Source organism: Felis catus, chromosome F1 (assembly GCF_018350175.1).
Source record: "Felis catus isolate Fca126 chromosome F1, F.catus_Fca126_mat1.0, whole genome shotgun sequence".
NCBI classification, from domain to species: domain Eukaryota; kingdom Metazoa; phylum Chordata; class Mammalia; order Carnivora; family Felidae; genus Felis; species Felis catus.
The window spans coordinates 49,172,056-49,184,766 of NC_058384.1; the positions used below are offsets into that span (position 1 = coordinate 49,172,056).

The 12,711-nt window shown below is 32.8% G+C and overlaps 1 long non-coding RNA gene across 3 annotated transcripts in view; it reads left to right on the plus strand.

Annotated features, from left to right (window-relative positions):
- The window catches only part of LOC123382709, a 350,458-nt gene that overhangs the window by 297,272 nt on the left and 40,475 nt on the right, over window positions 1-12,711 (plus strand). For 2 of the 3 annotated variants that reach the window (XR_006591488.1, XR_006591489.1), the window contains exon 5: window positions 642-4,231. The exons of the other annotated variant lie outside the window; for it this stretch is intronic. This is a non-coding gene — a long non-coding RNA (uncharacterized LOC123382709). Of the gene's footprint in view, window positions 1-641; window positions 4,232-12,711 lie in introns of those variants that run through there. 3 annotated transcript variants of the gene reach the window in all.

Here is a 12,711-nt window from a genome sequence, read left to right on the forward strand (position 1 = left end):
TGAGTGACAGCTCCAAGAAACTGTCCAAGAGAAAAGTGCTAGGCATTTGTCAAGGACAGCTAGACAGCTTTTATTTGGACTACTGCAATGGGGAGAAAGGCTCCAATATAAAGTGAGCTCAACTCTACTAAAACAAAAAGTGGGAGGTTTTTAAAATGCTGGGCTGTGCTAAAGGAAAAGTACTGAAGAATATTTTTGATGCTTGTATTTCAAAGCGGTGGCTCACAGGTCCTTGAGAAAGACATTCCTGGGTTGTAAAAAATTCACATATCAAAGGGGTAGGAAAAGGATTTGCTATTGAAAATTTTCTAAAGTAAATGCTCTAAGAAAAGGGAGGTCAGGGGCCAAAGGTTTTGGCTAGAACAAACAGTAAATACTTTTGGCAGCATTTCTCATTATTAAGGATGCTGCTGTTGCCCAAGGGATACAACCTTGAATAGAAACAAACATGCTAAATTTTGGTCACTTAGTGTGTGGAGGTGGGATGAGTGGCACTGGATATAGTCCTTCATGCCAACAATTTTGCAGTTCTCAGATACAAGCTTCATAGTAAGGGATTATTGTCTCTTTTTTCCTTTGTAGTTATTAGGACTAATTTTCTCTCTTCTCTCTCTCTCTCTCTCTCTCTCTCTCTCTCTCAGGTGAATGAAGGATTGTTCCCATTAAGCCAGAAGGCCCCAAATGCTTAAAATGTGCTGGAGTAAATTACCAAGAGTAGATACAATATAGTTGTTTAATTTGAAATACATTTACTTTTATTATAAAATAATAATACTGACATATTCAACAAACTATGTAATAACCCCTATTTTAAATTTTCTTTAAAATTATGTCAATTTAAAATATTTTATACTTTTTCATAAAATTTTTTTATCCTTTTACTACACTTGATCTCTTCCTGATATGAGATGAACTTTAACAAATAGAATAACTGAATTCAAGAATAAAGTAGTAGCTGTCTGTAATCAATTGGAACTATGTTACATATCTAAGGAGCAAATTTATGCACTTGTAGTTTTTGACATTATTTTCAGATTTAATAAACTATCTGAAGGTACATTGACTAGATTTGTATTGTATTTTTCTCTGTACACTTTAACTGATTTAATGGTTGTTATTTAAAAACTTAGCAGTACCTCTTATATGCATAGCATAATATTCTATACTTTGTAAGAATTGCAAGAAATATTTAAATCCCAAGAAGGGACAATTTGACTTGTTCCTAAATATACTAGTATTTAAATAATTTCATAAATAACAGTTCTGTTCTTTTATTCTATTTGGACAGATATTTACTGAACAGTTCTTGGAGATAATGGATTCTATGCCAATGTTTCTCTTTGGGAAGAATATCTAAGTAAAGTCAGTGTATTTAGTGTCCTTTTGCCTTGGACCCCCAAATCCTAAAGATTTATATGTATTGTACCATGAACCCTTAAAGAACATACAAGGGCTCTTCTCCTGTAAAATCCCTGATGAATTACAGATACTGACAATTTATCAGCACAGTGTTAAATTGGCTGTTGAAGTTTACTAGCTTAATATCAGCACTCTTATTCTCTATCAATCTTGTTCTCTACTTCAGTTTTCCTAATACATCATAGATTCTCCAAAAGTAGGAGACTGTAGAAGATACCTTGGGAAGTCTTTAGTCCTTTCATCCACAGAGACTTATATCTGTCAAACCATTTAAATTTGTCAAATGTTTCTAAGCACTCAAGAGAAAGAAATTCCAACAGGTTAGTTCAATATTTAGTTTGTGAGGGTTAAACTTTTCAGATTGCAGCTGAAACTCTTTTTTTTTAATTATTCTAGCATGTGGCAAAGAGAATACATGATTCATTTTATTCATATATGGAGCTTATATCAATAAGAATTAATTGACAATTAGTTGATAATTGGTGACAATAAGCATTTTTCCATTATGTTAATATATTTGACTTGATTCACTTAAATGAACAAAAAAACACGTAACCTGTATTTTCAGTTTACTGTTGGGCCCCAAATATTTAGCTTTTGTGAACCTAATTCACTCTGAGAAAATGCCATTTTATGTAATCTCTCCAATTCCAGGTTGTTTCCAGTCTATTTTTCTTTTTTTTTTTTTTTCCTGTTGCTTTCTTTGATGCAGAAGACCAATGAAAGCATTTTCTAATTATGAACTGAATCTACTTTGGGTGGAACAACAGATCAGCCCTTGAGATGTGACTTTTATTGCACAAAGACTAATGTATGTGAATTAGAGACAGAGGGAAAGAAAGAGAGGTTAGGAAAAGAAGAGGAGAAGAAAGATCAGATGAAGAAACTGCTCCTGTCCTTTAGAAGTACCTGATTAAAAAGTATGGAGTAATTGATTAAAAAAAAAAAAAACCAAAAAAATCACTAAAAAATGGAATTATACACAGCTTCTTAAATCCAAATTTAATTTTTTACTTTTAAATAGATTTATCTGTAGGAAGCCCTATCTAAATTACTAAATGACTTGTAAGTGTTAATTCTGACTGTTTCTTGTAAATAAAGATATTAAAAAGTGAAATGTTTGGTTATTTACCACTGGTGTAGGAACCTTAGACCGAAAGCCCTTAGACCAGTGTTTCTCTATGAATGCTCAGCTGATGGCAAATGGCAGAATTATGTGAGGTTCTCTCTCTCTCTTTTTTTTTTTAGGATCTTTTTTCTATTAAAGAATATATATCAACATAAACATTAAAATATTGTGGAAAGTTAAGCTCTCCCTTAATCTACCTTCCAGAGATTTTATTTTTGTCTGAGAGATGTTGTGTAGTAAATAATTTAACCTTGATAAAAGAGAGGTCAAGTCTGCCCTGTAATTCTGGGAGGTAATCTCTAAATCCTTGAAATGTCATGTTTAATGGGAGTATTTTTATTTGCCTGAGGCCCTTGGGCGATCCAGATAGTAACAATGTAATTTGGGGCAGTGATTTGCATATGTAGGTATCAGATCCCCTGAGGAGCTGGAAACAGACATCTACCAGTTGGACAGTCAGTCAGTTATGCTTATGTGGTGCAGCTTTAGTAGGGATTTTGGATACTAAGGCTCAGAGAACTTCCCTAGTTGGCAAGACTCCAGCATGTCGTTCCACACTGATATTCTGGAAGTAACACTGTCCATTACTTTATGGGAGAGGACAACAGAGCTTTAAATTTAGTGCTTTTTGTAGACTCTGCCACAGGCACTCCTTCCCTTGGCCAGTTTTAATACAATAGCTCTCAATGAGTTCTGTGAGTCCTGCTGGTGAAATATTGAAACCAAGGGTAGTTTTAGGAACCCTTGAACTTGAATTTAATATCATCAGTGAGTTGGTATTATGCATTCCTAACTGTATAGTTGGCAAATTCTTAGATGGCTATAAATAAAAAAGGAAATAATAGAAATTTATTATGAAAATTTTCTAAATCTGATATATTATATAGATTGTAAAAAAAACCCAACCCTGATATGCCATCAAAGAATGTTGAAACCTCTAATTTTCTCCGCCTCATTTCATTTCTTCTCTCTTGTTTTTTGTGTTTATAATTTCAGTTCAGTGTAATTATTTGCATAAATAGCAATATATGGTCTCTTTCATGAGTTTAAGCTTTATATAAAACATATCATCTCATATTATTTTGAAATCTGTTTTTTTTGTCTTCAGAATTCTACTTCTGAGAATTCTATAATTTATTGTAAGCAGTCTCTTTATTTCCCCAAAACCAAGTTGGCATTTCCCTCTTCCTTTTTTCTTTACCAGGTCATAGACAAGAAATAAATACCAAATGTTTTATATTAATTATTTGAATTTAATGATACAAGACCATTCTGAATTCAACAAAAATTGTTGTTTTTTTTTGTAAGTACAGTCCTAATAAACTCAGATATTAAAAGAGATATTAGAAATACAAAAAGCATCTTAATGGTAAAATCATAAAAATCACCCTTACTCCTCATAAAGAAAATTATGCAAATCCTTATTGTTACAAAGTAAGTGTTTGCACCAGTTGTTATGAAATTCAGTAGATTTGGTTTCCATTATTAAAGAAACTGATTTTATTGTAAAATATTGGTTTGCACTGGACTAAATCCTATATTTAAGGCAATATCCTCATGTTCTAAAAGTATGCAATAAAGGGAACCTCTTGGTTTCAAACTTATACCAAGAGATTCTGTTAAGTAACAAGTAAAATCCAATGGTACTAAGAAACTCTACCATATTTTATAAAATGCGAGGACATTGACTTCTTTGATTGTTTATTTTGTTCTAGTTAGCTTGAATTGAATTGAATTGAATTGAATTGAATTGAATTGAATTGAATTTTATTTTTTTTAGAATTTGAGAGAGAGGGCAAGTTGGGGAGGGTGGCAGAGGGAGAGGGAAGGAGAATCTTAAGCAGTTGGGTGCTCAACTGACTGAGCCATCCAGGTGCCCATAGTTAGCTTTAATTATGATGGAAGCTTGAAGTCAAGAAAAAAAATAATGAAATTTTACTATTCTGTCAGCTTATAAAGGAATTCATTCTAATGTTTAAGATTTTCTTTTTTGGGGCACCTGGATGGCTCGGTAAATTAAGCATCTGACTTCGGCTCAGGTCATGATCTTGTGGTTTGTGAGTTCGAGCCCCGTGTTGGGATCTGTGGTGACAGCTCAAAGCCTGGAGCCTGCTTCAGATTTTGTGTCTCCTGCTCTCTCTGCCTGTCCCTTGCTCACACTCTCTCTTTCTCTCAAAACTAAATAAACATTAATTTTTTTTTCCTTTTCTGACATCTAACCATTGAGTCACAGGCTGTCCTGAAGCAACTAATGCTCACTTTTTTGAACAAGTCAATGATTTAATCTCAGTTTTAAGACTATTGCTTCATCATTTTTCTCTGTCTCATCCCCTATATTAAATCACTAGGGAGGTGAATCCAAAGCTTCCATTTACTCTACCAGTGGCCAATTTTGGCATGGTTTTTAAATGCAGGGTGATTTCATATTGCATATAAGTAGGTTTCAATCCCTTTGAGGAAAAATGGACAGAAACTCTGCTTGTCCCTTTTACTTTAAGTTTTGACTATTTCCTGCATCATTTTTTTTTTAAATTAGGATGTTTTCTAATATCAGGTTTAGTCTTAAAGATGAAACACATTAAGAGATAAATAATAACTATTCATTATTAGTGAAGCTACTGCAAGAACAGATATCAAGTAACAATGCTATTTCCTAAGAGTGCAGAATATGCGTTGGTTTATTTGCTCAAGCCTCAAGCTAACCATTCTACTGATACACTCAGTTGTAATTATTGCAGTAAAGAAAACATGATTTGGGCAGAGTATTCTTCACAATGTTTCTGCTTAATGCTTTCTGCCAATCTGTTGAATTAGATTAAATTGGATTCTATTAGAAATTAGAAGGAAAGGGAGAAAAGATTTTTTTCTAGTTGCATAGTCTCAAGAATAGTTTATTTCCAATATAAAATACTAATAGCATTCCATATGTGATATATATTTTAGATTTCCTGATAATAAAAGAATAATTGGGAATAAAAAAACAAAATCTGAACTGAAAAATAAAGCATAATGGTTGGCTGGATTTATCTGATTTAAATTAAATTTTAATATACCCATTATTATAATTTTATACATCTAATAAAATGTTTAGTTGTTATTCTTAAAGGATTTTTTAAACTGCTGCCTATGCATGAATTTGATAGTTGTAGAATCATTTTAATAACTTAAAACTGAAATATAAAGTATTCAAAATTATACTCTGAAATATTATATGTTCGTGCGTTTCATCTTGTTTCTGGGGGAAGAAACAGGCAAACAGGAGTTAATATTGGTGACACATAGAATTAATTGATTACTCATTATATGTTTCAACTGCCACTTTCAACTTTGGGAGGAAATTTATTTTTTTCTAAGATTCTCAGGAGTATCTTACCACTACTTTTTGGTTTGTTTGTTTTAAGACCTTATTATTTAGAGCAGTTTTAGATTTACAATAAAACTGAGGGTAAGGCACAGAGATTATTTCAGTAGTAAATATTATATGTAAAAGTGATTTGCTGAATTAATTATATTCCTTCTAATTTTAAAATGGATTTGGGATGAAGTTCTTTAGAATCTTTAAGAAGGAATACAAATATAAGTAAGTATTCCTGTTTTGTTTTGCTTTTTTTAGAGTGCTGGTTTTCCGACATTATTTACCATTTGATTAAAAATAGAGATCAGTCAAGTGTCGGACTAGTAGGAATAAAATAAGAAGTTATTCTGTGATGATACTTACAGGATTCAGTTAATAAAGGGCATATGTTATACTTATATTGATTATGGCCTGAAAAGAAATAACCTTTCAAAAGCAGGGAAGATTAGATTTAGTAAATAATGCCTAGGTCTAGATTTTTTTCTAGATACTATAGTTATTTATAATTATAGCATATTTATATTTAATATATTTCTGGATATTATAATATAGCATATTCACTTAATATCAAATGTGATTCTTTAGATCTCTGGAGAACCCTCCTACTTATGTGATTCAAATTTGCTGCTGAATTATTTTGGAAAATTTCATGTTTGCTCATGCATGTGTGTAAGTGTGTGCATACACACTGGTTTTTTGTTTTTTGTTTTTTTTTTTTTTAGTGGTTATCAAATTGGGATTCAGCTACTAGTGTCTTATCCTTACATGTGGTCCTCTCCAAATTCAGGCCATAAAGGTCCTGCCAAATTTTTCCAATGCTTCAGATCTCTAACTTCTTCTGCTACCAGCCAGAGAAAATTTCTATTTATTGTTCTATTATTACTATTTTTAATTAATTTATTTATTTTGAGAAAGAGAAGGCATGAGCAGGGGAGGAGCAGAGGGAGAGGGAGAGAGAGAATATCAAGCAGGCTTCATGACCACAAGATCATCATGTGAGTCACTATCATGAGTAGGACACTCAACCAACCGAGCCTTCCAGGTCCCCTGAAAATTTCTTTTTTATGTATTCATATGATTACATTGAACATACCCAAATTATTTCCCTTTTGCTTTATAATATAACATCTTGGATAATATTTCAACATTCAAAGATCCCACCAACACTCAAGGGGAGAGAGCAAGAGTCATTGGCAGCCATTCTTAGAATTCTGTCTACCACAGAAATAATTTTAGTATTCCCAGATATTCCCATGAAAAGAAGTCTATGAGAACTTTAAGTTCTACCTTCAAGAAAAGTGAATAGCTTACTAGCCTTAAGATTTATTCTCAGGTTCATCAATTTACCTTTAATTTGAAACACAGACTTTTTATTTTTCTTCAAACAGCATATGCACCTATTTCCAGAAATTTCTACAGTATTTCATTTCTGCAAATCTTATACTCTACTTTTGGAAAAATATGACCTGAAACTCTCATAAGTTTTCAGTATAAGATTCTCTTTGAGCTCTTGAAAATGCTTTATAGAAGGCTTGTAATAAATGTTGGGACTTCATGGGTTTTAAGCATAAATCATCATCATTACCACCACCACCATCATCATCATCATCATCCTAGCAAAACATAATTTGAAAGACTCTTCTCCATTATTTAAACATATCAGGTTCTGTGCTTTGTCCCTTCATCTAATCCCTCTTATCCTTTCTTCTTTGACCTAACATGGAATAAAAAGCTTGCTGCTTATCACAAAACACTGCTTCTCAAGGCCTGTTAAAATATACTGTTGGACCTTGCTGTTTAGCTGGAACATCCTACTGCTGATAGATTAAACACACAGTAATTGTTAGAATATATATAATGATAACAGGTTATTCTGACATGGAGTGAAGAAAACACCAAAATCCTTCTCATTAGCAACCTCAACGTACATCGGCATTATATTAATGGGTTACCAGAATCTTGTATAACCATTTTGCTCAAATATTTTTTCTACTTTTCCTCCAATTGGGGTATAATCCTTCATCTTATGTTTTTCCGTTTCTTATACTCTATTTTTTCACTCATTTGTAGGAATTGAAATGCCCGCAATTAACCAAGCAGTCTTTGAAGCCCTGAAAGTAACTAGAGGGGACAGGAAATGCATAGCTCCTGTTTTCATGAAATTTAAGTGTCTATGGCCCAGGAGAGTTTTCTTTCTTTTACATGAATTCCTAAATATATGAAAATATGTTCAGAAACTAGCACTGGTACTATTTTCCAAGTAGAACCATAATATATTAGTAGTATATAGTTGTTTTAAAAATAGGCATTATAATTTTGGTGGCAGTATTAAGGGGAGACTGATATAAGTGCCTGATTTTCCCTTGATCCCTTCACCAGCATGCCGCACGGGATGGTGTCAGATTCTAGGTATAATGTAGTATAAGGAGATAAAATTGTACGCTTAAGTTTGAGCTCTGAACCAATACTTTCTTGGATATATTTCCTTGAGGAAGTAAGAAAATAAGGTTGAACTATGTCGTTTTTTACAGCATTTTGCAAACTTGAAATTATGTAATTACCCATAATTATTTTTTTATTGCACATCTTTTCAGCTAGATCCTATGAGATCACTAAACTCCATGATGTCAGAGATAGTTTATCAATGAATGTCCCAGACCCAGCATGTTATCAGGTGAAGAAAACTGTTCAATAAATACATGTTTGCTGGCAAACTGATGAAATAGTGAAAATACTTTCACAGTTGTGAAATTGTGAAAGTGTGAAATATGGTGTATCAAACAATATAATGCCTGTGAAAGCAGTCGACAAAACATACATGATTTAATTTTGTGTCTCATGATAAAATGTTGTTAAGTAATAAGTTTATGGTAACATTCAATGCCATCAGCAGTAGAATGTGTGAAGATAGGAACTCAACAAATTTTTTTTTCTTATTAGTGACTTTTCAGATCATATTTTTGATATCTAAAAACATGTATAATTTAGATGATAATGTGTCCATTCTATGAGTAAAGAAACTGGAGAGGCTTATACTTGAAGAAGGCCTCTCTTGTTTTATTTTTCTGTACATTCCCTACTGAGTTCCAAAATGGAAGAGTTTGTCATGCTGGTGTTTACTGTGGAATGATAATTTCCCAAGGACTTTGGTAAAATATGTTTAGAAGGCTGACATTAGCTCAAGTTTTAGCATCTTGACAATTTTACTTCATATTATTTTGAAAATTTTCAGCAAATTTTGATGAGAGTTCAAAGTTGTTAACCTCAACTACCTACTTCAAACAAGGACATCTTATCCTTTTATTTGCTTTTAATAGACTTTTCTACAAACTTAAAATCAAATTTCTATTGTATCATGTGTAGTACCTCCTGATGATGATTACTATTCAGCTACAAATTAAAGGACAGTTTTGATCAATGTGATTATAATTTGGAGCACAGAGCCATGATAGAACAGTTCAAAGGGTAATTTCTTACTAAGTATGTGGCTCAGGCTTACAAAGTTGATTAAGAAATTGTCAGAACCTGTTTTCCAACCATGAATAAATGATCGCAATTATAATTATTGATATTACATACCTTAATAAAAGTAACTGATATATTTTATAAATTGTATATTGAAACACTTAAATATAAGGTAAATGAAATGAAATTTTTTATGTTAAGAAAATCAAACAATTTTGAAAATCTAAATATTTATAAAATGCAGTTACATAATATGTACCATAATACTGTTTTTTTCCCCCACACTTTAAATGGTTTAATGTTATGGTATGTGAATCTTATCTTAAAGCTGTTAAAAAAAGAGTCCAGAGAGTTCCAATATATGCTTCATTCACCTTCATTTTGTGTCAATAATAACAATAAGAAATGTCTTGCACAAGAAGGGAATATAAATTAAAGCTAAGAAATTAATCTTAGTACAATATTATCAATTGAAGTATAGCACTAAGATATTTTTGCATTTTCCCACTAATTTCTTTTTTTATTCAAGTTTTTATTTAAATTCTAGGTAGTTAACATATAGTGTAGTATTGGTTTCAGGAGTAGAATTTAGTGATTCATCACATACATATAATACACAGTGCTCATCACAAGTGCTTTCCTTATATCCATCACCCATTTAACACATCCTCTTGCTCATCTCCCCTCCAGCAACTGTTTGTTCTCTATAGTTAAGAGTCTCTTATGGTTTGCCTCTCTATTTCTCTTTTTCTTTTCCCTTCCCATATGTTCATTTGTTTTGTTTCTTAAATTACACAAAGGTGAAATCACATGGTGTTTGTCTTTCTCTGACTGACTTGTTTCACTTACACATACTCTAGCTTTGTTGCAAATGGCGAGATTTCATTCTTTTTGATGGCTGATTAATATTCCATCACATATATGTACTACTTCTTTATCCATTAGTCAGTGGACATTGGGCTTTTTCCATAATTTGGCTATTGTTGATAATGCTGCTATAAACACCAGTGCATGTGCCCCTCCAAATCAGTATTTTTGTATCCTTTAGGTTAATAGCTGGTAGTACAATTGCTGGGTTGTAGGCTATTTCTATTTTTAACTTTTTGAGGAACTTCCATACTGTTTTCCAGAATGGCTGCACCAGTTTGCATTCCTATCAACAGTGTAACAGGGTTCCCCTTTCTCCACATCCTCACCAATATCTGTTGTTTCATGTGTTGTTAATTTTAGCCATTCTGGCAGGTGTAAGGTGGTATCTCATCATGGTTTTGATTTGCATTTCCCTGACGATGAGTGATGTCGAGCGTCTTTTCACGTGTCTGTTAGCCATCTATATATCTTCTTTGAAAAATGTCTATACATGTCTTCTGTCCATTTCTTAAATGGATTATTATTTTTTTTTTGGTGTTGAGTTTGATTAGTTCTTTTATATATATACATATATATATATACACACACACACACACACACACACATATATACAATATATATATACTTATATACAAAATGTGTATATATATATATACACACATATATATACACATATATATACACACATATATATATACACATGTATATATATATACATTTTGTATATAAGTATATATATTGTATATATATGTGTGTGTGTGTGTATATATATATATATATATATTTAATGTTTATTTATTTTTGAGAGACAGAGACAAAGCGTGAGCTGGGGAGGAGCAAAGAGAGAGGAAGACAGAATCTGAAGCTGACTCCAGGCTCTGAGCTTTCAGTATAGAGCTCAATGTGGGGCTCGAACCCAAGAACCATAAGAGTGAGATAATGACCTGAGACAAAGTCAGATGCTTAAACGACTGAGCCACCCAGGCACTCCATTAGTTCTTTATGTATTTTGGATACTAACCCTTTATCACATATGTCCTTTGCAAATATCTTCTCCCATTTCTTTTTTTTTTAATTTTTTTTTAACATTTATTTATTTTTGAGACAGAGAGAGACAGAGCATGAATGGGGGAGGATCAGAGAGAGAGGGAGACACAGAATCCGAAACAGGCTCCAGGCTCTGAGCTGTCAGCACAGAGCCCGACGCGGGGCTCGAACTCACGGACCACAAGATCATGACCTGAGCCAAAGTCGGACGCTTAACCGACTGAGCCACCCAGGCGCCCCTATCTTCTCCCATTTCATAGGTTGCCTTTCAGTTTTGTTGACAGTTTCCTTCACTTTTAAGAAGGTTTTTTATTTCAATGAAGTCCCTATAGTTCATTTTTGCTTTTGTTTCCTTTGCTCTGGTGACATGTCTAGTAAGGAGTTGCTATGGCCCATGTCAAAGAATTTGCTGTATCTGTTCTCTTCTATGATATTGATAGTTTTCCATCTCACATTTAAGTCTTTCATCCACTTTGAATTTATTTTTGTGTGTGGTGTGAGAAAGCAGTCCTGTTTCATTCTTCTGAATGTTGCTGTCTAGTTTTCCCAGCACCATTTGTTGAAGAGACTGTCTTTTTTCCATTGTATATTCTTTTCTGCTTTGTCAAATATTAGTTGACCATATTGTAGTAGGTCCATTTCTGGGTTTTCTATTCTGTTCCACTGATCTATGTGTCTGTTTTTATAATAGGACCATACTGGCTTGATCAAGACAGCTTTGTAATATAACTTGGAGCCTGGAATCGTGATGCCTCCAGCTTCGCTTTGCTCTTTCAAGATTGCTTTGGCTATTCAGGCTTTTTTTGTGGTTCCATACAGATTTTAGGCTTGTTTGCTGTAGCTGTGCAAAAAATGCTGGTGGTATTTTGATAGGGATTGCATTAAATGTGTAGATTGCTTTGGGCAGTACAGACATTTTAGCAATATTTCTTCTTCTAATCCATGAGCAGGGAATGTTTTCCATTTCTTTGCATTCTCTACAATTTCTTTTATCAGTGTTCTGTAGTTTTCAGAGTACATACCTTGTACCTCTTTGGTTAGGTTTATTCTTAGGTATCTTATGTTTTTTAGTGCATTTGTAAATGGGATCAATTCCTTGATTTCTCTTTCTGTTCCTTCATTATCAATGTATAGAAATACAACAGGTCTCTATTAATTTTATATCCTGCAACTTTGCTGAATTTATGTATCACTTCTAGCAATTTTTTGATGGAATCTTCAGGGTTTTCTACATATAGTATCATGTCCTTTACAAATAAAGGTTGACCTCTTCTTTGCTGATTTGGATGCTCTTTCTTTCTTTCTTTCTTTCTTTCTTTCTTTCTTTCTTTCTTTCTTTTTCTCTTTCTTTCTGTTGGAGTCATCTGATTTTGAAATTAGGACTTCCAATATTATGTTAAATAACAATGGTGGGAGTGGATCATCT